Source organism: Carex rostrata, chromosome 10 (assembly GCF_964058835.1).
Source record: "Carex rostrata chromosome 10, lpCarRost1.2, whole genome shotgun sequence".
In the NCBI taxonomy this organism is placed as follows: domain Eukaryota; kingdom Viridiplantae; phylum Streptophyta; class Magnoliopsida; order Poales; family Cyperaceae; genus Carex; species Carex rostrata.
The window spans coordinates 1,554,014-1,579,862 of record NC_135927.1 but is presented as its reverse complement, the minus strand read 5'-3'; the positions used below and the strand labels follow the sequence as shown (position 1 = coordinate 1,579,862).

The following is a 25,849-nucleotide window of genomic DNA, read 5'->3' as shown; positions in this document are numbered from 1 at the left end:
AAATACTTGGAAAACGCCAAATATACGTATAGGCTCTCCATGATGACTCAGGAATATCACATTAAAATTCATGATAGCATTCTACATAAAGAATCATGAATTTTGATATATTATACGAGTTCTAACTCTAAATGGTCAAAGAGTTATGAATTTTCAAAGAATCTGATGACATGGCAGTCCTTGATTGGTGCCACATGGTATAGTGTGCTCATAATGTTTAATCTGAACAATTGAGTGCACAAACTTGGAGATCTCTAACAAAAATGATGAAATGGAGAACTTTAATTGATATTTGAAATGGAGAAGATTGGTGCATCCATTTATATATATATATGCTCACGGCTATATAAAGCCGAATTGCTCAAAAGCTTTAATTAGGCAGCATTTAGATCAATTGAAATAAAATGGGCTAAATCCATTATGGGCCGAATCCATTGTATCTAATTAAAAGGGCTTCGGCAGCATTCAAATTGAAATGGCACAGCGAATTCGTTGCTCATTTAACCCGACAGGAGGGTCCCATGCAAGCAACAGCCATTCAGTGACTAAGCGCTCAATTTGAATCACGCGCTCCATGCCACCTTTGGTTATACGCACGGCTCATGAAGGACCGTTTCTTGAGCAGCATCACGGCTCATGATGCACCATGCCTACACGGATGAATAGGATCTTCACCTTCCTCTCCAACAGCCAAATGGGAAATAACGACAATAGAAGCAGAGCCAGCTAACACTGCCTCCTCTGCGCCCTTGTCTCCTCACTGCCTTCAAACATAGCCGTTGGATGCCCTCAAGAATGGAGATCATGCCAACACATTGAGTCATGCCAAAGATGCGGCCAGCTCATCAATCCAGCCCATTTCTCTTTTGCACGCCAACCGTTCGATGAAATTACACGGTCAAGATGAAGTTGCAAAATTGAAACCCTAGAGCCCCACAGGCTATAAATACAGGCACAAGAGCAACGCAACACACACACACACAGAGACAATCAAGTTTACAAGCCTAGCTGCTACATACACCTACACACATATACTGATATACACAGCCATATACAATACACAAACCAAACACACCTGAGCTCTTCTTCCTCCCCTGATTACTATAGCAAGCTTTGATTAAGCAATTAGGGACTAGAAAGATGTAGGCCTCTATAGGCCAAAGCTTGTAAATATACATTTGATGAATAAAGTTCTTATTTGGTGATTGTTGTGTATTTTTCCTTTCCCTTTTCTTCTTTCTTTGATTGTCTCATGTTCTTTTCAGCTTTTGATGTCTTTAAAACAATCAAAAGGGAGAGCTTGCATGATTTCTAGATTTGTCTCATGACAAATTAAAGAACATGAAAGCTTGATGATCAAAAATGCATTTTTCTTGTATTTTCTACTTTGAACAGCAATAAAACTATAAAAAAAAAATGTTATTTTAGATCCTTTGATGTTCTTATTTACTTCATTGTTGTTCTAAAACGAAATATATAAAAAGATGCATAAAAATCACTTTCTTTTAAAAATAATCAAAATAAGGGAATAAAGTGACTTAAAACAAAAGATAAACACACGAGGGTTGTTTAAAGTGAGCCACAGGCATCCTTTGCAACTCTCAACCTAATGATCGCTTGATGGGCCTAATTGCAAAGAAAGAAATCAAGAAATACAAGGGATTATGCTGCTAAAATGCTAATTCTTGCTATTCTTGAGGACTTATTTGCAATTAGTGAAAGACTAAGGTCTAAAATGTAAAAGGGACAGCAACTGATGTTGCTAGATGCTATTTACATTTTTAGATCTATGAAGTCTTGATGATTTGCCCATTTAAATTAAGTGAGAAGGCTCAAAATGTGATTTTGATAAAACCAGGGACCTCCTTATAAAATCTGATCTCTGTTGATATTTTAAAATACTCAAATTTTGATGCATATAGCTTTTTTTAGAGATTTGATCTTGTCTCTATGCTTACTCATGTCAAAACAGTGGCTTAAAGCTATTAAAACCATGTCATAACCTCAACCCGACCTCTGACTATGATCATTATGTGTTAAAATGATCAATAGCATGTCACTGAGTCCAGACTCAGCAACCAAATGCGATATGAGCATCACTGGTACAAGCAAAGTGCCCAAAACAATGAAAATGACCTATTCTGACAGAATGATCAGTGCAGATCAGCACAGAGACCAAATTGAAAAATGGACTCCACAATTAGATAGAGGACTCAAAAATACATGAAATGGACATTAATTTCGTATTTTTTGGATTTTTATACAATTAGTTATGATTTTCTGAAGTTCAGATTTTGAAATGATAAAAATCAGCAAATACCAGCACAGTTCCATGTCTGTCCCTGTGTTTAACCCTCTGTCTGGTATAGCTAGGTAGCTTCAAAATTCATGAAATTTTACCAGAATATAGAGCAATCTGTCCTGAGAATTTCCATATAAAGAACATGAAATTTGGATTAGCAGAACTCCTGGAATGAATTTTTGAAGTTGGTTACCAGCACGATAATAGCAACCATTTACCAGCAGAGTTCCCTGTACAAAGATGCCTGTTTCATATATCTCTAGATTGAGTTTAACGAAAATGTTTTACGTGCATACAGGTTATGACTCAAGGAAGATTTTCATATAAAGAACATGAAATTTACTGTAGCCAATTAATGGGAATTAATCTCCCAAGTTCAGCTACTCAGAAAATGCTGCTGTCAGCAAATGGACATTTGACCCCTGACAGTTGTATTACCAGTTTGAGACCCCTAAAAGGGTTGAAATGTCAAATAAATTATATATTCAGAAACTAGACTTCAAACCAATCAGGATAGACACCAAATTTGTATCATTTGGGCTCATATTCATCTCTGAATCAGAATTCGAAGTTAAATCAAAATTAAATACAAAAGCTGTACAGAACATGGACAACAATGCCCCTGTCAGTAAATAAATCATAAAAGAAATGTAAATAAATCCCCTTAAATGGTAAAAATTAACACACATATCCTTCATACATCCCTTCATGATCTTATGAGAGAAAATTCATGACTTGTGTACAAACTTCGCAAGAAATTGAATTAAAAGAATCTGACAGTATGAACTTTAATCCAAAACCCGATTCTAGTCAAATTGATCCTCTTGTTGTGCTTAAATCACCTTGAAATGACTAAGGCAAACCTCCAAGACGCTTCAATCAGTCCCATTGTCTCTGCACTGTTCACCAGTACCAAACCGGTCCAGCGACTGATACTATGAAACTCAAATCATATCCGAGACATCTTCAAATCCCAAATCAATGTTTCCAGATGTTCTTATGCCTTCCCATGATCTCACGTGATCAAACTCTTGCAAGGAATTGTAACAGAATCGATGAGAACAGGATTATATCTCTATCGGTACCATTTGTCACTGTAGAAGCCTTTCCATTCTCTCCGGTGATCACTCGCCGCCGACGTTGATATCAAACGATTCCTGGTGACTAAACGATCTCAGCCGTATGCTTGGTCGGTAACGCCATGACCGGAGCTGGCCGAAAGCTCAAACCCTGACTCATCGGAGAAGAACCCTAACTCCTTATCGGGTCGGCACAATGTTTGATGCACCCGATTGAAATCCAATGATCCATATTCAAATCCAAAGTGCAACGATCCACTGATAGGGCATGACCCACTTGTCAATAAACCCCCCCCCCCCCCATAAATTGGATGAATCCTTTGCACCAATCTTAAGGCGTTTCGAACCCGATACACGAGATATAAATCATTGGATAAACCGACCACATGCCTTACCCAATCAATATTGGGACCTAGATGAAGCAATGCACCCGGTACATGAACCGGTACAACCCCAACCACAATACATGCCACAACCTCAAGCGGGTGAATTTGTCCCTCTACAAGGCCAAGAAGCACAACTAATGTGGTTGTGCCAACAGATGAATGCTCACCGTCTTGAGACCCAACAACAACATCAAGCAACGCAAAAGAAGCTCCAAGATCTTGAAAAGGGGCAAATGAGGATAAGGAAACAGTTGCGAGCACATGTCAGGGGTCTTAATTCGTTTGATGAAGCTCAATCCAATCTCTCGAACCGATTTGTCAAACAATATGGTCCCTCGGGAAGCCCGGCTCGGCAACGTGTGAACATTGTTGAGGAAGAAAATCTTGGTGAAGAAGAAGAGATGCATGATGACGAGCAAGAGGAGGAAGGTGAAGAGGAAGAAGCGGAAGATGCACAAAACAACAATATGGATGACGAGTAGATCTAATTGTTGTTTTATTTTCAAAATCTAAAAAAAAAAAACTTGCTAATTTGATTGCTATGTATGAACAATTCTCTTTAGTTGCATGGTTAATTAGAACATTAATTAGCTTTAATCTATTGTTTTGAATTGGTTTAAATTGCTTGTGATTGTTGAATTGTTATGGTTGTTGCAATTATGGATTACTTAAGGTTTAATTTGCAAAATTATGGATTCTATGATTGTATGAATTTTTGATGAATTTATGGATTTAAATGCATAATGTAAATTACCTTGAGATGCTTGACGTACTTAAACTGATTGAATTGAGATATTGGTCATTTAGCATTTGGTGTGGATATGAATGACTGAGATGTAGGTATTTTTAAATGAAGTATATGATTTGTTAACTTGTTAGGGACTATATTACAAAATTGCATAAATATACTCAATTGGATATCTTGGAGACCTAACAACGTTCTATATGCATGGTTTTATGCATGTTAATATGCATGATATGATGTGTTGAATTGATATTGAATTGTGAACCCTCAATTATATTTTATTTGTGATTTATTGTTATTATATTGCTAAATTGAGGGGGAGTGCATATTTTGAGAGGGAGCACATTAAATGAGTGCTAATTTTTCACCCTTTCGTCAATTTCCAAAAGGGAGAGAAATTGGTACCGATGGCTTGACATGCAAAATCAAAATTGGGTAAACCAATTTGGGAAAAAAATTCAAAATTTTGATTTATGCACTTATTCGCATTGTATGTTTTTGCAAATCGTCAAAATGGGGAAATTGTTGTTTGAGCAATAATTTTTTTCGTCTATTTGACTAATTTGCAAAAACATACAATTATTGAATTTTTACGATGTGTTCTATTTTTTGAAAGATATGTAGGTTCAAGTCGAATGAAATTGCATTGTGAAATACTTGGACTGAAGAAGTCATGAAGACACTCATCAAGAATACAAATTGTAAAATCAGAAAATTGGTAAAGTATGTTTGAGGCTGTTTAAACAGGAATAAAACGTTGATAACGTTTGTAAAACGTTGTAACGTTTTATGCTTGTCAGAAGTAACAAGTTGATCAAAATCAGAATACAAGTTACAACGTTATAACGTTTTATAAACGTTGTGACGATTTATAAACGTCATAACGTTATATAAACATTGTAATGTTTTAGTATTGACAGAACTACTGAAACACAGCTGTACAGAATCAACTTGAAACGTTGTAACGTTTTACAAATGTTGTAACGTTTTACAAATGTTGTAACGTTTTAGGAATGTCAGAATGTTAAGTACAGCTGTACCAAAGATTAAATTCAAATTTAAACGTTGTAACGTTTACACAAAACGTTGTAACGATTTAATTAAATTTAAGCTTCAAAGGACATCTATTTTGATCAAGTTTTTACAGGAGAAATCGTTACATAACGTTTTATAAACGTTATAACGTTTTGCTGAGCTGTCAGAAAATTAAAACCCTAAATCGCACTTTGAAAAACGTTGGTAACGTTTTATGTCCAACAGCTCATTTTTGAGCTGACTCTATAAATAGGGCTCTGGACTTTTTTTCATCTTAGCCGACGCTAATCATTTCAAAAGCGATTTTCTGAGAGCTTAGCTTACTCCATTGTTGTGAGAGCTTAAAACTTCAAAATCCCTCAAACAACCTCAAACCCACTTCACTAATATCAAATTAGATTAGGTTAGAGTGATCTATTGAGTGTTTCTCTTGAGTAGCTTGAACTAAGAGACCTTGTTCTCATCTCTTTGAGTTGGTCGTTTGACTTCCCGCTTGGTGTGTAAGGGCTCAACGGTTCACAAGTTGTAATCCTTTCGTATTGGGTAATAGAAAGGCGCACCACTCAAGGTTGCGAAGCCCCGGAGACGTAGGCCTTTGTTTTGCCGAACTCCGTTAACATCCCGCGTGTTAAATTTCTCTAAACTCATCTATTTACTTTCAATTTCAATTTAATTTTAGTTTTTGAGCAATTAAAGGTGCAATAATCCGTGTAACTCTTTTGTAATCGTACACGGCTATTTATGTAATAATCCGTGTAGCTTGGTAATGGAGAACGCCACTGGCAATTAATTGTACTCGGCTGTTTTGTGTTATAATCCGTGTAGAATAAGTATGTGTACACAGATATTTATCTAAACCGACCATGTAGCTCTCTTGATCCTATCACAGCTGTTTCTGTAATAATCCGTGTAGCTCTCTTGTTATCGCACACGGATAAATATCTGTGTGTATTTATTAGGGCTTTGTAAACGTTCACAGTCTACACGGCAAGGAAATCCGTGTAGCTCCTCTATTTATATCCGTATGCAATCTCTTATTCTGTAGTAGTGATGTATCCATGTTTGAAATTAATCTCTGTTTGTGGTTTAAAGGTGACAGAGGAAACTCCCTTTTCAAGCTTCTCTACACATTTTGAGTACCACATTACAACAGATAATCAGAACTGAGATACAAACTTTAAGTTTCTTCCCCTTATGGCCTAATCACGTCTACACAACAACAAAGAATCCATATTTGCTAGCACCAAAAATAAGTATTCCCTCAAAAAGTAACAAATAAAAAACGACAAGTAAAGTTGTGACCGTAAATAAATGATAATGTCATTTATATTCTCAAATAATTAAAATAAACTAAAAAAAACATTAACAATCGATCAATTCAGAATTGTAAAGAATCAGTCTTTAGTCTTGTGATTAAGGTATTGCTCTCCTCAAATTTAGGTTGAAAAATACTGACGGATATTTAAAGTAGTGAGACTTGACCTCATTCTTATCTCAAATTTTTTTTTTTTTTAAATAGTTTCAAATTTTATGATATCACCATGCCCATTGTTTCCAGATCGATCATGAGCATCTTCTCCAGCCAAAAGAAACGCATTTGCTGATATTCCTTAAACATCCCTTGTTGGCAAATTGTGTAGTGAACATAGATTTTCATATCCACAACAACAAAGTAGACACTTTCTGCGAGAGAAAAAATGCATTTATGACAGTACTCCGTCGCAAAAAGTACCGTCGCAAATAGAAAAGACAGAACAATTACGGTACTCCATCGTGAAAAGTCATTTTTTTATTCTCGCAAAAAGTGTCTCATGTCAAAGATCCAAGAAATGAAGTTAATTAAAATGCATTTATGCTTTGGACTGCACCCTCTCCATATTGAAATTAGTCCAAAACAATATTTAAAAGAACAACAGTTTATCATCTATTCACAAAAAACAATATTTAAAAAGCAATTTAAAAAATAATATTTGAAAAAAATGAGTGCCTAGTGCCTACAGGGAGTGTGGAGTGTGCTCCCAAGAATTTTTTTCTAATTGTAGACAAAAAAATTCAGCCTATTTAGATAGACCCAAATTGTTTTTAAGATATTACTGAGAGTAAAATGCATGAATTTAATTTTCAATTAATTCCATCGTAGTGACTATATATAAGCTATATTTCTCTATGAGCCCCACGTACTGCATCAAGTGTATAGAGCTGGCGGCACAGAATATCTATCACTTGCAATGACGCAAAGCGCTGATGTCACGCGTTGCCTCGATCTCTGCCTCTCTCATAAAGAGACCAATGTATGTCCTTTTTCACTCGGAAAAATAAAAAATTGTTGTGATTTTGTTAAATTTTTCTCTCCCGCAACAACGGGTATATGAAAGTGTCTATTTTGCGTGAGAAGACGTACGAGTGTGTATCCTATGAGATATACATATCTCATATTTTGCGTGACTGACAGTGTCTATTTGGAAATAGCACAAGGCCGGTCTGTATATTATTTGAGTTTTGAGATTCCTGCAGAACGTATTTCAATGGTTGTGATCTCTAACTAGCTAGTACTATTATTTCTCAATACATCAAGTGGCTTATAATATCGATATTATATCGTTTGAGAAATCAGAGGTACATATCCTCCCAAAATTATATCGATATTATATTATTACCCAATACATACTCCCGAAATTTTTATTCATATCCTCCATGCGTTAAATAAATGTTACACAATTATTCTAAAAAAAAAAATTAAACGCCCCAACCCCTTGGATTCTAGGTGATTCACTTCCAAGAAATTTTGTTCTATATGCCCAATCCGATCAAGTAGGCCCGATCTGGGCCTAGGCTAGCAAAAAAATTGTGCTTAAGGGCCCAATATCAGATCTTATTGAGTGCTCGGTCGTGTTTATAAATGTTCTATGGGCCTTAAATCCGTTTATGTTAGGTCTGTGGACCCTTAAATTGTGTTCAGTGGGGGGGCCACAGAACTCCAATCAAAGAAGTACTGTGGGGGCCCAGATCTTGATTTAGAATTTAGAGTGAACCGTGTTATGCCTGCACAGGTAAACATATCATTCATTAATTACACCTAGCTGTCATATTAAATGAAATGAAGACGATTTGTTAAATTCTATTTCTGACCATAGAAAAGTGCACCAAGAAAGAAATTATTGTTAACTCTTATACCGATTTGAAACTAACTGCTATTATATTTGGTCCAGATTTTGAATAACGACGATTTTTAATAAATCTAAAAAAATAATAGTATTTTTTGAGAATAAATCTAAAAAAATAATAGTATTTTTTTTCAAAAAATATAAAATTTGGTCTCCAAACACATATTAATATTTAGATCAAGATAAATGGTTTGGATCAGTTATTTGGACTTTGATGGTCCGTTTTGTTGTAGTGAGATATAAAATATGATGTTATATTTATGAAGATATTGAATATTTTATAAGTTTTATTACATTTTTTATTTAGTTCTTTATATTTTTGGATCAACAATGATTGTTTAGTTAGTCCTAGATATCTTATCTTATTTTATTGGATCAACTACCTACCTCCAACTGTATGGCTTTTGTTAATAATAATTAAATAATTGAAGGATAGAATTGTAAAATAGGAAAAAGGGTAGTATTGTAAAATTGTAAAATTGAAGTTACCGTTAGATACCAAATGAGTACCAACGGTACAATAGGATAGAGATGTATAAATACTCATCTCCTCTCTTGTAACAGATATGCAACAAAAAAAACAGAAATATACTTTTTGTCTTCTCAAATTCGCATCTTTTTACAAAAAATAACATGGTATCAGAGCAGTTCTGAAAAATCCAATTACAATATCCAATAACCCGATAAAGCTCCAAGCTTCCGTGTTCTACCAATAAATCTGGTAACTATAAATCGATATCTGATTCTGATTCAATACCAGCATTTTATAACCCAATTACCAGAAAAATCAGACCCTGTCTCAAAAAAAAAAACCAGCGATAAACCTGTCAGAATCAATCCGTGCCAACAAAACAATCAAATATTGCCAAATCCAAGAGCCGTAAAGGCCATTCAAAAAAGGAGAAAAGAAGAACAATACCAGTAGAATTGTTTTGTTCATACCAGAAACCACCGAAAAAAACCAAGAAAATCAGTACCAACTGATTATATATCAGCAAAGACTGAGGGTCAGTTCCATCAGATTTATACCAGAAAATCAGAAAAAATCCCAAACAAGAATCAACAAACGAGTACAAAAAAGCAGAACCAAAACCGAAGCCATATCACGACTCAAAGAAATGGGTCAGGCTAGTGACGAGGGGCACGGTATTCATGTGCTCGTCGGAAAAACCTCCAACCCTGGCGACAAAGGGGAAGGAGTTAGATGCACGAACTGCAAGAAAATTGACCACCATAGGGATTGATGTTGGTTCCTTCATCCCCATCTCCGACCAATATGGTGGAAGGACGATGGTGGAGATGATTTGGTGCATAACCCTACTTCGTAGCGAAGGCAACGAATCGGGTAAAGGAAAGAAAACAAATGGGTCCGCCTCTGCAGCAATAACCAGATCCGAAACTATTAAAGTTCTCTCCTCTCTAAGTGGGCTTCTAAATCAGGCCTATGAGCTTATCTCAGGTTCTCCTAATACTCAAAATTTAATACAAGCCCGGAACAGTGGAGGTACAAACCAGAATTTATATGTTATACCAAATAAAAGGTCTATCTCATGCGGTATTGTATCTCATTCTCAAAATTCTAATTTATTTGATCAAATAATTATTGACAGTGGTGCTACCGACCACATGTTTGGAAATGAAAAATTTCTTACCAATTTAAAATTGTGCGAACATAACCAATATGTGTCAGTAGCAAATGGTATGAAAGAAAAAATTAATTATGTCGGTGAAATTAACCTTTTCAATAAGAAAATTAACAAAGTTTTATTTTTAAAAACTTTTCCAATAAATCTACTTTCCGTAAGACAATTAACACAAGATTTTAATTGTAACGTAATTTTTTCTTGTAAAAATGTTGTATTTCAAGACCGAAAAACCGGGAAGAAAATTTGTGAAGGATTTCTTGAAAATGGACACTATATTTTGGATTTACAAAAAATAAATCTTTGTGCTTCCGCTAAATCTATTAATATTGATCTTTGGCATAAAAGATTTGGACATCCCTCCGACAAGATTTTAAATTATATTTTGGATTGTAAAAACTTAAATTGTATTAATGGTGAAGTTTGCAAATTAGCAAAACAAACAAAACTTCCTTTTTGTAGTTCTATTAGTAAAAGTAAAGCTATGTTTGATTTGATTCATTCGGATGTATGGGGACCGGCTCCAATTGAATCGTATAACGGTTTTAAATATTTTGTTACTTTTATCGACGATTTTTCAAGAACCACTTGGTTATATTTACTCAAATCAAAAGACGAAGTTTTTAACAACTTCAAAGAATTTTTTTATTTCATAGAAAACCAATTTAATGCTAAGTTAAAAATATTTAGGTCGGATAACGGAACGGAATTTGTAAACAAAAATTTTGACACATTTTTTAAGGAAAAAAGAATTATACACCAAACCACTTGCGTTAATACACCCGAGCAAAACGGAGTGGCGGAACGAAAAAATAGACATTTGCTAGAAATGACAAGAACATTGATGTTTTAAAGTAATGTTCCTAAAATATATTGGTCGGATGCCATACTTTGTGCTACACATTTGATTAATAGATTACCAAGTTCAAAGCTAGAAAATAAAATTCCACTAGAAATTCTCTACCAACAAAAAATCACTTTTGATCACTTAAAAATATTTGGATGTACAAGTTTTGTACATATTAAAAGAAAAGATAAACTAGATTATGTATCAACAAAAACTATTTTCTTAGGATACTCACCCTTTAAAAAAGGATACAAATGCTATGATCCTATTAATAAAAAATTATTTATTTCTAGAAATGTTGTATTTTTTGAAAATGAGCCATATTACAAAAAAGGGGGAGAAAATCAAGTATCTTGTGAAAATGAAAAAATTAACTCCATAATACCCTACTTTGAAAACCAAGACTTTGTTCAAAATGAAAATCATACAAGTGATCATGAAGAAGAAATAGATGAAAATAGTGATAACATAAATGAAACCGAAGTACAAAATAATTCGGGACCTAGACGAACAACTAGAATATCACAACCGTTTACTAGACTTAGAGATTATGTGACCTATACCGTTCAATATCCCATACAAAATTTCGTCTCATACAATAGAATTTTGCCTTCCTACCAAGCATTTCTCACAACCATAGAAAAAGAAATAGAACCAAAAAATTATCAAGAGGCCATTCAAAATCCAACTTGGGATAAAGCCATGAAAGAAGAGCTAAAAGCTCTAGAAAAAAATAAAACATGGGTAATTGTTCCATTACCAAAAAATAAAAAAACCCGTTGGGTGCAAATGGTTTTACAAGATTAAATATAATTGTGATGGTACCATAGAACGGTATAAGGCAAGGTTAGTGGCCAAAGGATTTACACAAACATATGGTATAGATTATAATGAAACGTTTGCACTGGTTGCAAAAATGAATACCGTTAGGGTCTTATTTTCCATTGCCATAAACAATGGATGGAACCTATACCAAATGGATGTGAAAAATGCATTCCTTCAAGGAACACTTGAGGAAGAGGTTTATATGACTCTACCACCGGGTCATGTACAAGAAAAAAAATGCTAATCTTGTTTGTAGATTAAACAAATCAATATATGGATTGAAGCAATCTCCACGAGCATGGTATGGCAAACTTAGCTCATATTTAATTTCTTGCAATTTTAAAATTAGCAATGCCGACCATTCATTATTTGCAAAAAATGAAGGAAATAATACAACTCTTGTGCTAGTATATGTAGATGACTTAATAATTACTGGAAATAATTTAGAAGAAATTAGAAAAATCAAATCCCAATTAAAAGAAAAATTTGACATTAAAGATTTAGGATATTTAAAATATTTCCTAGGAATAGAGGTAGCTTTTTCCAACAAAGGCCTATTAATTTCACAAAGAAAATATACTTTAGACTTATTAAAAGAAACCGGTAAATTAGGTTGTAAACCGGCCTCTACACCAATATATAGTAAGTATAAACTAAATACCGAAGATGGTGAACCTTTAGAAGATATAAACCAATATCAAAGACTTGTAGGAAAATTAATTTATCTCATGGTAACCCGTCCGGATATTTCATTTTCCGTAAGTCAAGTTAGCAAATTTATGCATTCACCAAGAACACCACATTTAGAGGCCATAAACAGAATTTTGAGGTATTTAAAAGGAAATCCCGGAAAGGGAATATGGATGAAGAATAATAGTTCTAATGCAATATGTGGCTATTCCGATGCAGATTGGGCCGGTAGCTTTGATAGAAAATCCACCACCGGCTTTTGCACATTTGTAGGCGAAAATTTAGTCACATGGAAAAGCAAGAAGCAAAATGTCGTGGCACGATCAAGCGCGGAAGCGGAATATCGAGCCATGACATCAACCGCAAGTGAACTAATATGGCTCAAGCAATTGCTCAAAGACATGGGAATCAATGTTGATCAACCCATGAAAATGTATTGTGACAACAACTCCGCACGACATATTGCTCAAAATCCTGTATTTCACGAACGGACCAAACACATAGAAGTTGATTGTCACTTTATTAGAGAGAAGGTCCAAGCCAAGGAAATAGAAACACCGTTTGTTCGAAGTGAGAATCAACTAGCGGATGTTTTCACTAAAGGATTAGATCCAAAACCGTTTGAAGAAATTACAAGCAATCTAGGATTACTCGACATCTATAATCCTAGCTTGAGGGGGAGTGTTAATAATAATTAAATAATTGAAGGGTAGAATTGTAAAATAGGAAAAAGGGTAGTATTGTAAAATTGTAAAATTGAAGTTACCGTTAGATACCAAATGAGTACCAACGGTACAATAGAATAGAGATGTATAAATACTCATCTCCTCTCTTGTAACAGATATGCAACAAAAAAAAACAGAAATATACTTTTTGTCTCCTCAAATTCGCATCTTTTTACAAAAAATAACAGCTTTTAGAAATTAATAATTTCTATTTGGAGGAATACACTTGTACGTGATGCTTCTATAAGAACCTTTTCATGAGGAAGCTTCACCCCACATTAAATGCTTCCAGGAAATTTTGTAGTGTGGTGTGAACACCAGCAGCTAAGGGTGTAAACGGATCGGATATTATCCGATTTTATCCAGATTATCCGATTCGTATTCATATCTGAGACTATCCGTATCGTATTCAAAAAATTATAACGGATAAGAATACGGTAAGACTTTTAACTATCCGTATCCAACCATTTACATTTTCAAACCACAATAAATGTGCTATATATATTATTAAATTGTATAGTGTACATATAATTTATTAAATTGCATATAGATATATATTTTGATGAACAATATAACACTATGACATAATTAGTAACTAATATTTTAATAAAAAAATAGATATTTCGTAACCAACAAGCTAATTATGTAAAATATCTGTATCAATCTGACATCAGATCTGGATCCGTAACATTTAATATCTGATCCGTATCCGTATCCGTATCCGTATCCAAAAAATTATAATGGAAGCTGATACGGTAAGACCACTATAGCTCCGATCCGTATCCGACCGTTTACACCCAGCAGCAGCTACCATGAAATTAATTTGTAGTGTCACTAATACAAAAAGGTTAATTATGCATGACAAATTATACACGAAACCAAGATTAAAAACACAAAAAAAAACGGATTTCTCTAAGGATTTCTCTAAGGATCGGATTTTGTGTAAGATTCATTTGCGCCCACAACTGAACCTGTTCAAAATTTATATTTATGTGTCAATTTTTATTAATCAGTGTATTGAATTAATTTGCATTCTTAATTTATAAATGTTATCAGATTAATTTATATATGTTTATGGTTAGAAAATTAACACAGATGCTAGCTATCACATTAATTATAAATATTTTATAAAAAAAATACATTTACACAAATTAAATAACATAAACAAGCAACATATATAAATTAAAAATATATCATACAAGAAAATAGAGGTTTACAACACTACAAATTAATATGAGTGAGTCTATGGTATGGTACTATGCATATTATGATTTGTTACCGTGCTACGGCTCTATATTCAAGTTTTCAAATCCTAACGGTCGATCCGAACCGTTCATCTTGTTCTCCATATTAATATGTGTTTGGAGACCAAATTTTATATTTTTTGAAATTTGTTTACTATTTTTTTAGATTTATTGAAAATCACTGTTTTTGAATGGTCCAGAATTTTCAGATCAAGTGATTTTCTAAATATCTAAAAAAATAGTAAAAAATTTTCAAAAAATGTAAAATTTGGTCTCCAAACATATATTAATATGGAGAACAAGATGAACGGTTCGGATTGACTGTTAGAATTTGAAAACTCAAGTATAGAGCCGTAGCATGGTAACAACCTGTGATATGCATAGTACCATAGACTCACTCAATTAATATAAATAATTATTGAATAACAACATCTTTTTTTGCCTAAACCCCCGGGCTGTGGCGTGGTCTTTGGAAGCCATTAGATCACCAATTTTCTTGTTAATCAACTTTTTGCGGCCACAGATCAAGCTCGTTAGACTTGACGCATGAAATCAAAATGCGTTGTGATAGGGATAGCAAATATTAGATCCGCCGTATCTAAAGAGCAAGCATTAATTAATTTATGCGAATAAGAGAGCAAAGCGGTGAGCGGCTGAACTTCAAGTCATGCTAATCAAGTTTTGTTAATTGCAGAAGACCTCAAGTCAACTAATTAAAGAATATTTTGAAGAAATGTATGCCGATAAGAAATTAATTAAGTTTTTTCTTTGTATTTTCATTAAAAATTTGTTTAAAATAGGTCTGTTCATTTCTTTGTTTCTTGTTTCTTGTTTTGTCATATGACTAAATTTTCATTTACAAATATGTAAAAACCGGTTGTAGATTTTCTATCAAAGTTTTCGGTCCAATCTAAATCAAAATAGCTACATAGGAAATTAGAATGGTTAGTTTTCATTAAGATTCATTTTCCTGATGTCGCTTCTAGATGTTTTAAAATTTTATTTTGACTTTCCAACTGAGGTGTGTTCTAAGAACATGCATAAACTTATTTAGTTGTGGTACCATAAGCTAAATTAATTTTCCTACAAGTTTTTTAAATTTAGTTAATGTCCTTTAATCCACCATCCTCGGTATTAAAAGTTTGAAATTGAAATTCTAGAACCTATCCGAATATCAAAGATATTAATTATTAACATGTTTGAACCGGTCAAATTAAGTCTCGGATAAGAGTGATAATTAGTACAAGAGAGAGGAAAAATCCATAATTGCTCCATAATTGCTGGTAAAATCCCACTTCATGCAATAATCTTCCTTTTACTCCATAATTGCTGGTAAAATCCCCTGAGATTTCCTGCTTTTCTCCATACCAATTTTTTTTACCTATATATGCGATTTATACGTATTTGACAACAATTCTCAACGATTTATGTTGCAGAGTTCTTTTAAAAATGTTACTAACCTGCTGGTAAATTATAGAACTAATGAAATATAATTAAGAGTTAGGCTGGGGTGCTATGGATAGCATAGTGGCCTCTATGCTACGGCTCAATATTCGAGTTTTCAAAATCTAAACGCTCGATCCGAACCGTTCATCTTATTCTCTATATTAATATCTGCTTGGAGACCAAATTTTACATTTTTCTGAATTTTTTTACTATTTATTAAGTATTTTACAAAATTGTTGATCCAACGGTGGCTGCACAAAACAGTAAAACCGTTGAATTAGCGATTTTCAAAGTGGCTTAATAAATAGTAAAAAAAATCAGAAAATTATAAAATTTGGTCTCCAAGTAGATATTAATATGGAGAATAAGATGAACGGTTCGGATCGACCGTTTGGATTTTGAAAACTCGAATATTGAGCCGTAGCATAGAGGCCACTATGCTATCCATAGCACCCCAGCCTAACTCTATAATTAATTTAAGCGGTTTCGAAAAACTGAAAGATTACTTCCGGTTTAAATTGTACAATATGTAAATCTAGTAGAATAATATAATGTTAGGCCCTTCAAATCTGCATTCCCCATTCAGTCTCCTAACTAGTTCAAGGACTGTTGCCAACTAACTCAACCGACTTATTAATTTTGAATCACCCTCCCTTCTCTCTTCTATCCTCTCTCCTCCACTGCTGCTTCATCTCCGTTTCATCTCTTCAGTTAGCACATAAGGTATACCTTTTTCTCTGCCTCTGCCACAGTATGATCCACGATCTGGAGAATCGGCCTTTGCACGGTCAAGGGAGTCTTCAACACGCAGAACCGACTAGACTGGGTGGGGAACGGCAGATGATCGCCGAAACGTCAGATCCACCTCTAATATTCACTGTTCATAGTTCAGCTTTGATACAAGTACTTTAAATTATTGTAGACTAATATTTAAAGGCTTATGAAGTAAAATAAAAATAAAAACTTGTAAGTTAAGGATTGTAAACAGAGGTTTAAAGACTTTACGCAAGTACTTTAAAGAAATCTAAATAGAGGTTTAAAGACTTATGTAGCAAATTAAAAAAAAATTGATAAGTTAAATGTTGTAGATAGAGATTTAAAGGCTTGACATGAGTATTTTAAAAGGTTGTAAATGGAGGTTTAAAGGCTTGTGAAGCAAAATAAAAAATTATAAGGGTAATAGATAAAGGTTTAAAAACTTGACACAAGTATTTTAAAGAATTGTAGACAGAGGTTTAAAAATATGTAAAGCAAAATAAAAAATTAAATGATAAGTTAAGGGTTGTATACAACGGTTTTAAGGCTTGACACAAGTACTTTAAAGGGTTGTAGATATAATTTTAAAGATTTGAGAATTAAAAGTGCTTACATGCTTTTATAGTACAAAAAAGAACAAAAAACAAATGTAACTCAAAAGTACTTCTTCATAGATCTTATTTGAAAGAAAAAATCGAGTGTAAAACATTTGTATTTTCAGATTCGCAAAATTCATCACAGATCGTTGAAAAAATGAACAAGAATGATCAGAGGAAAAAAATATTGGGAGTTAAAACTATCCAGATTTTTGAATTAAAATGCTTGTAAATAGAGATTTAAAGTCTTGCAAGTACCACTTTTAAGGATTGTAAACTGAGATTTAAAGAGTTAGACATGAATACTGGACAGGGAGTACCCGAGGGGCATGCTTGTGTATTCGTTTGAAGGCAATTATCAGAATTCTTTTAAGTATTGAGAGTGTCATTCAAAACATTAGATGAAAATAAAGAATACTTCGATAGAAAGAAAAGGAAGAGTCCTGATGGATACTTAGGATGACTATTACTTCTTAGGATGTACAAAGTCAAATGTAAGGTTTGTAAGAATTTTCTTTTAATTTTCTCCATCACATACTGCGCTTTTATGCAATGAAAAAAAAAGGAAAAGTCTTGATGGATACTTTCTAGGATATCTTTTTGGTCCAATACATTCCCTTCTAGCTATCACGAACCATAGGGGTTTTTTTTCTTCGAGTTCAATGATTTAACTTGTCGGAAGAAGAAAAAAAAAACACTATGGTATCTCGAAAGTTCATGTTTTTATTAAGAAAGAGGGTTCAAAGAACATTCATTTTTTGTATTTCCATTATATCTCCACTTGTTATTTTATTAATAACCAAAATTTTAAAATACATATGTCAAAATAAAACTGTTAGATGTGATATATATTATTTTTTTCTACATGAACATAAAAATATTATTAATTTTCAGCTTTATTTTTATAAGAATAAATAAGTTTAAAAATTAACATCCATAATTTATCCATATCAATGTATTTTTACAAGTTTTTGGTACCGCTCAAAGTAAAGTCAAAATATCGTAACCTTTTATATGTCCATAGAGAAAATAATATAGATAAGATCTAGCTGTTTTATTTTGATATTTCAATTTTAATTTTTTTGTTATTAATGTTTAGAATATAGGCATTTTATGATGAAGGTACAAAAAAAAATAAAGGCATTTGATTAATGTATACTGGATGATAACATCTAATCTTGCATGAGATAAGCGTACGTAGTAGGATGATAACAAATCATGTACGTATTTAATTATTTCAAAAGAAAACGCCTATGGACTTCCAAATTAAAATATATATATATATATATATGACTTTCTTCTATTTATTTATTTGTTTACAATGAGATATTGTCTGTTAACCAACAGGCAGTTTGACAAAATCGCTTTTACCGCGGCCATTTTTTATTAATAACCTCAAAAAAAAACTTTTTTACAAAAATAACTCCCGATTCTAATTTTTTTTAAATATGACCAAACCGTCAGGATCGCTGGCGGTCCACTTCTCTAGCAGACCGCCAGGGACCTAGGCGGTCCGATAGGGACCCGACCCCCAGTGTTCCTGGCGGTCAGCTAGAGAAGGTGCCCTCGCTGCCCCGCCCTCTCCTTTATCTCTGAATTAATTGTTGAATATGCTAGAAATAAGTGTACTTGTAAAGTAGTCTAACATAGTCCAAAATTAATATTAAAGTTCAACAATACAACTTAAGTTCAACAAATACAACTAAGGTTCATAACTTAGTTCAAACCAAACTGAATGAATTCACCCAAGCAAAATACTAAGTTTATCTATCACGACGTAGGAATAAACCCAATAGACGAGTAGATTTTCTGCTGCCTGCTGTAGGTGCGGCAGTACTTGTAGACCCTTGGCTACTAGATGATTGGGTCGTCGGAGGTGGTTGTGTTCTACCAGTTGCTTCAGCAACAACTCTCGCATTTTCTCTTTCATTGTGTTCGTTTATGGCATCTGAATATAACAACATAATTAAGTTATTAATATAATAAAATCATAAATTAATTCCGTAAAATGCTACATACCTGCCCTGCGCCTGTCAGAAGTTGAATAGCGAGCCTGATTTCCCGATGGTCTCCTACCACCCATCTCGTCCATGGTCATTACAGCACGTTTGTGTTTCCTCCTCCCTTTCTTATCCATCCTTCTGAACGGAGTATTCTATCACTGATATATGCAGGCCACTCATGCTGGTTGGGATAAGAATGGAAAGATCCACTCCAAGTGGAAGCAAGGTAATCGGTACGTTTGATTCATTTGTGCTGGTCTGATATCACAGAGAAAAACATCCCTGGCCCAACCACCTGATTTCTTAAAAACTGCATGAAGAATCCCCAGTTCTCACCATCCTCTTTCTGAACAATTGCAAAGGCCAAAGGCAACAACTGGTTATCAGCATCATATGCACATGCTATTAGTAGCCTCCCCTCGTAACGGCCAGACATGAAGCATTCATCAATGCTGATAACGGGTCTGATGAATGGCACAGCTTGGATACAAGGACCAAAAGCCCATGCTATGCCCTTGAATTGTTGAACTCCCTCTATTAGTACTCCCTTCTGTTCATAAATGGGGCCATGCCACCGCTGAAATACAGTGCCGGGATTTGTACTTGCCATGGCCTGGAGCAATGGTGCCAGATAGTTGTATGAATCCTTCCAACTGTCGAATATTCTGCAAATCGCAAGTTCACGACCTCTCCACAGCCTGTTATATTTTGGGGTTACATATTTATATTTGTGTCTGACGGTCATAGCCACCGCCTTGATGCTCATCGATGAGTCCAACTTAATGTCTTCCTCAATTGCATCGGCAATTAGTGATGCCGTCAGCTGTGAATGGTCTGTCCTTTTGGACGCAGACTTGCATGTATGAGGTGGTTCACATTTCTTAATTATCCATGCTTCCCCCGAATCCGCAGGGGTTGCATAAAGGCGAAACTCACAACAAGAGGCATTTTTACATATCACTACCAATCTTTTTGATTCTCTTTTCTGTATTATACATTCCCAGTTGCCGAAAACATGAGTCTCATTGTTTTCTTTACAAGTTCATCTATGTTGGTATAAAGTTGTCCTGGGGCACGTTCACGATTATATACAGCACGAGGACCAAAGAAACTAATGTCAACCTCTTCAAAAGCTGTGGTATCGTTGAATGTGGCGACTGGATGCCTATTCCCTCGACTTCTAATCGAGAATTTTTCTTCCCTGGATAAACCTGGTCCATTTGCATCACCATCTGATAAGTCATCAGATTCCCAAATCCCTTCGTATTCATCCGCTGTTTCCATTTTCCTTTTTGGTATGATATCAATAGCATCAACATCAATATCATTATCAGTTCGATTAACGGGTAACTGTACCGGTACTGACTCTGGTATAGTTGGAATTAGAAATTAATAAGACTAATTGTATAGTAATTACAGACTGAGGGTACAGTAATGATTAATTAGAAATTAATAAGAAAATATTTAAATAAAAAAAATACCTGTAGCAATCGCCTCAAAATCGCCCAAAATCACCTCAAAATCGCCTCAAAATTGCCAAAATCACTCTTCTCTTCTCTCTGCTGTTAAGAATGGAATAGAATGTGGGCAGGAGAGAGAAAACATGGGAATTATAGAATCGCTAGCGGACCGCCAGGAACACTGACGGTCGGGTCCTAGCGGACCGCCCAGGTCCCTGGGGGTCTGCTAGAGAAGTGGACCGCCAACGATCCTAGCGGTTTGGTCATATTTGAAAAAAATCATAATTGGGGGTTAGTTTTGTAAAAAAGTTTTTTTTGGGGTTATTAATAAAAATGACCGCTTTGACTGACACTAGTGAAAAAACTGGAATTAGGATCGGTTATTTACGCACATTATGATTGGAATTTAATCGATCCTGATCTGGGCGATACAAATACAAAACTAATCTGGATCGGTTAAATAACCGATCCTAAAAGTTTGAATTAGGATTGGTTATTTCAAAAAACCGATTCTAATAGTACTATTAGGATCGGCTATTTAAAATAACCGATCCTAATGACCAACTATTAGGATCGGTTATTTGAAATAACCGATCTTAAAAGTACTATTAGGATCGGTTTTCTGAAATAACCGATCCTAACAGTACTATTAGGATCGGTTTTCTGAAATAACCGATCCTAATAGTACTATTAGAATCGGTATTTTCAAAATAACTGATCCTGACGTTATATTGAATCTAAATTATTATTTTTTTAATTTGACCAGCTTCCATATATTTGCTAGCCAGCATAAAATATATTTTTTATTTACCATTGATTTATTGGACCTCAAAACCAATTAAGAACACAAAATAAAATTCATGAAACACAAAAAGAAGTACAATAGTAGAAAAAATTTGGTGCAATAGCAAAATAAAATGCATGAAACACAAAATAAAATGCATGAAGTACAATGAATCAACATCCTTAAAACCATAAAAAAAATATAAATTCATGAAACACAAAAACAAGTACAATAGTAGAAGAAATTTGGTGCAATAGCAAAATAAAATGCATGAAACACAAAATAAAATGCATGATGTACAAAAAGAAGTACAATAAATCAGCATGCTTAAAACCATAAAAAATTTAAATTCAGACATAATGATAATTGAAACATAAATCAGCATAAATTAATATAGGGATAACATAGATGTAAAAAAGAATTTAACCTTGTCCTTTAAGCCAGTTGTTTGACTTGATTGAGATCAGAGAGAGAGACAGATCGATCGCTAAGTTGAGAGGTGCTGGAGATAGAGAGAGAGACACAGAGGAGAGGAAGAGACTGAGACATAGAGAGAGACAGAGGAATTGAGAGACAGGTTTGATTTTCGCTAAGTTGAAAATGAGAGGCTCGAAATGAAAATAAGAACCCTAGAAGGGGGAGAGAATGAGACAGAGAGAGACATGGAGGAGTTCAGAGGTGGGTTTGATTTTCGCTAAGTTGAAAATGAGAGGCGCGAAATGAAAATAAGAACCCTAGACAGGTTATATAGAAAGTTATTAGGATCGGTTAATATGAGAAAACCGATCCTAAAAAGAATCTGGATCGGTTATTTCGAAATAACCGATCCTAATAGTATTTGTATCAGTTAAATAAACAACCGATCCTAATACTACACTACATTAGGATCGGTTATTTATATTAACCGATTCTGATACATGATCGGTTATTTATATTAACTGATCCTGATACAGGATTGGTTATGCTAAAAAACCGATCATAATGTTTGCACCATTAGGATCGGTTCTTTATAATAACCGATCCTAATGGTGTATACATTAGAATCGGTTCACTAAAAATGCCGATCTGAATAGTTTTTAGGATCGATTTTTTCAAAAAATCCGATCCAGATAGATATTAGTATCGGTGGTTTAATATAACCGATCCAGCTGATAGGCCGATTCTAATACCAGTTTTTTCACTAGTGCGATATCCTTATTCAAAGAAGGTAATAATATTTAGTTAACGAAAAAATTCTTATCTGCATCCGTCTTCCCGATTCGTTATTTTTCTTAGTTATTGTAATTAATGTATATTTAATGACATAAGATCCAATACGATATTTGGTAACCAAAAAAAAAAAAAAAAAAAAAGCTGACCGAGTCTTGACTTAATTTCCAAGAAATTGAGGATATTTTGTCAAATAAAATGCATAGACAAGCACCATGCAACTATAAATACACCCCCAAGGGATCTCTTACAAGCACCAATCTACACTCGAACAAAGCACAAACCAAAAATGGCCTCTTCAGCTCTCCTTCCCGTTCTCCTCTCCTCCTCCCTCCTCCTCGCTCTCGCTAATGCTGCCACCTTCACCGTCACCAACCAATGCTCCTACACTGTCTGGGCAGCTGCATCGACAATGTCACCAACCGATGCTCCTGCACTGTCTGGTGGTACGCAGCTAAACTCAGGCCAAACATGGACTGTAGATGTGTCAGCTGGTACAAAAGGTGGCCGTATCTGGGGCCGCACCGGCTGCTCTTTGGACTCAAATGGCAATTGCAAATGCGACACTGGTGACTGTGGCAAGCTCGTTTGCAATAGTTATAGGTCAGCACCGAACACACTTGCCGAATTTTCTCTCAACCAAGCATACAACTTGGACTACAATGACATCTCATTGGTTGATGGTTTTAATGTACCGATGAACTACGTTCCTGCTTCTGGATGTAACAGTGCTGGTTCGCACTGCTCTGCTGATGTAAATGCAAATTGCCCGAGCGAGTTGAAGACAACAGGTGGGTGCTTGAACCCGTGCCAGGTTTACAAGACAGATGAGTATTGTTGCAACAACCCCGCCAGCAGCTGTGAGCCCACTATGTACTCAGAGTACTTGAAGAACTTGTGCCCCCAGACTTATACCTACCCAAATGACACAACCTTGTTCACTTGTCCTGGCGGAACCAATTACAACGTTGTGTTTTGTCCCTAGAAGCTGGAAATAATTAATAGCAGGTTGCAAGAATGGATACATGCAGGCATACGATACGTCCCTTAGATAAGTTGATGTAACCATGCATATACCTTAGATCACAAGTCTTATGAATAAAATTTGTATGAGATTTCTAATATGACGGTTATATATATTATATATATACAAGATACATGCATTACATTAGACATGGTCTTTAATTAATTTGTTTTATAAGAAACTCGTACCTTGCACTTAATTATGTGTAACATCCAAATGTGGGGACTGGCTTTTTTGGTTTTCCCCAACTAGCAGGACACTTTTAGCAGAAAATGAGTGATTTGGATCTTTTTCGAATTTCTATTGATTATTTGGGCGCTATTTTTATGGCATTTTCTGAATGAAAATTTTAATCTTTTCAAGTTCATGATTTCCAACAACCTGTAATGAATCTTATATGAATTTCACATATTAACAAACGGGGAGCTGTTGTACAAGTTCATTGGTGATCTTATACTGGAACAAAATACTTCGGTTGAAGTCTAGATATGCAAATTTGCAAATTTGGTTGAAGTTCATTGGTGATCTTATATTTCATCCTTAATATGTATGTCATTTTTTTTCGCAAATAAAAAGAAGATATAGGTAAACGAAATCAGTTATATCTAGACTACTTATATGAATCGATAATATGTCTGTCATTTTATGACCAGTGCCGTGGCTGGATCGAGCTGCCACCATTTTCAGAATTTATCTAAGTGTGCGACATCTCAAATGGATATAAATATAGAATAGGATATTAAGCAATGGTTTTAATTTTGGCTTACGATGTATAACTCCGATACATAAACTTTTTCATTAAGATCAAACTTTAAATATATATATTACTACACTTTCTGCTTAAAAGCTATATATGGAGATACGCTTAGTTCTTCAATGATCCTTTTGTTTGCCTATATATCAAGGTGTGCTTCTTTAAATATTTTACCAATTATTTTGTTGAGCTTCTGATACGTACAATGAAGGTTTTAATTACTTCCTCTTTGCTTGTCACCTTGATATTGAAATTTTTGTTGTCTCAACAGTTGAATAGGCTTGAGATGACCATTCGTTTCAATTTGGAATTTGAAAATATCCTATTTTGCTTTTTTCTGCAAATTTATTTTGTCCTTTTTTTCACTTAAAACAGCTAGATAACAGTGAATTTCTAATGATGATTTTGTTTCTATTATATAGAGATTGGTAAATCTGTTATTCTAGGCTTAATATAGAAGTGTAATTAAATCAAGGGCTACTATATGGGAGAGAATTTTATAGTTGTTCGAGTCATGGGAGTTCATGTCAATTACATGCGCCATGCTGGGACAACATTACATTTGTATAATTTTAGTCAATTATTACGGAAAATTTCAATACAAATAAACTCACTGAAATTTAGAAAAAAAAAAGTTATTGATTATTAATTTCCTAAAAAAAAAATCGTTGAGAACAAAAATGCCTTTGAAACCGTGTGCAAATGGGCCGCTTGAACATTGGTAGGAAGCAACGAAAATTTGGGAACTCATAGGAAAGTATCAATAATTTTTTTAAATATTTTGTTTCCCAAAAAACACATATTCTGCCAGATAAAAATTAATCCTTAGGAAATTAGTGCGGGTCATGTTGATGTTATAGCATAACGAATATTGTAATAAGTACATTTGAGCTGGTTGTTGTAATCACATTAATTTATTAATACAATATTAATTAGTAGCATCTACCAAGTTTTCAAAAAAATAAAATCCTTTGATATAATATTATTCTATCTAATCTAACATCTTCAATTTTATAGTTAATGTAATAATGTGAATGTTAATGATTTAGTAATTTTAAGCTGCGTTCCTTTAAATATATAGGTGAAGTTTCATCTCTATTCTGTAAACAGGCTAATAATTGGGCCCAAATGA

The 25,849-nt window shown here is 34.2% G+C and overlaps 1 pseudogene; it reads left to right on the top strand.

The window, feature by feature from the left end:
* Positions 1-23,178: 23,178 nt before the first annotated feature.
* LOC144560878 (thaumatin-like protein 1 pseudogene) lies at positions 23,179-23,967 on the top strand (annotated as a pseudogene).
* The last annotated feature ends 1,882 nt before the right edge of the window (positions 23,968-25,849 follow it).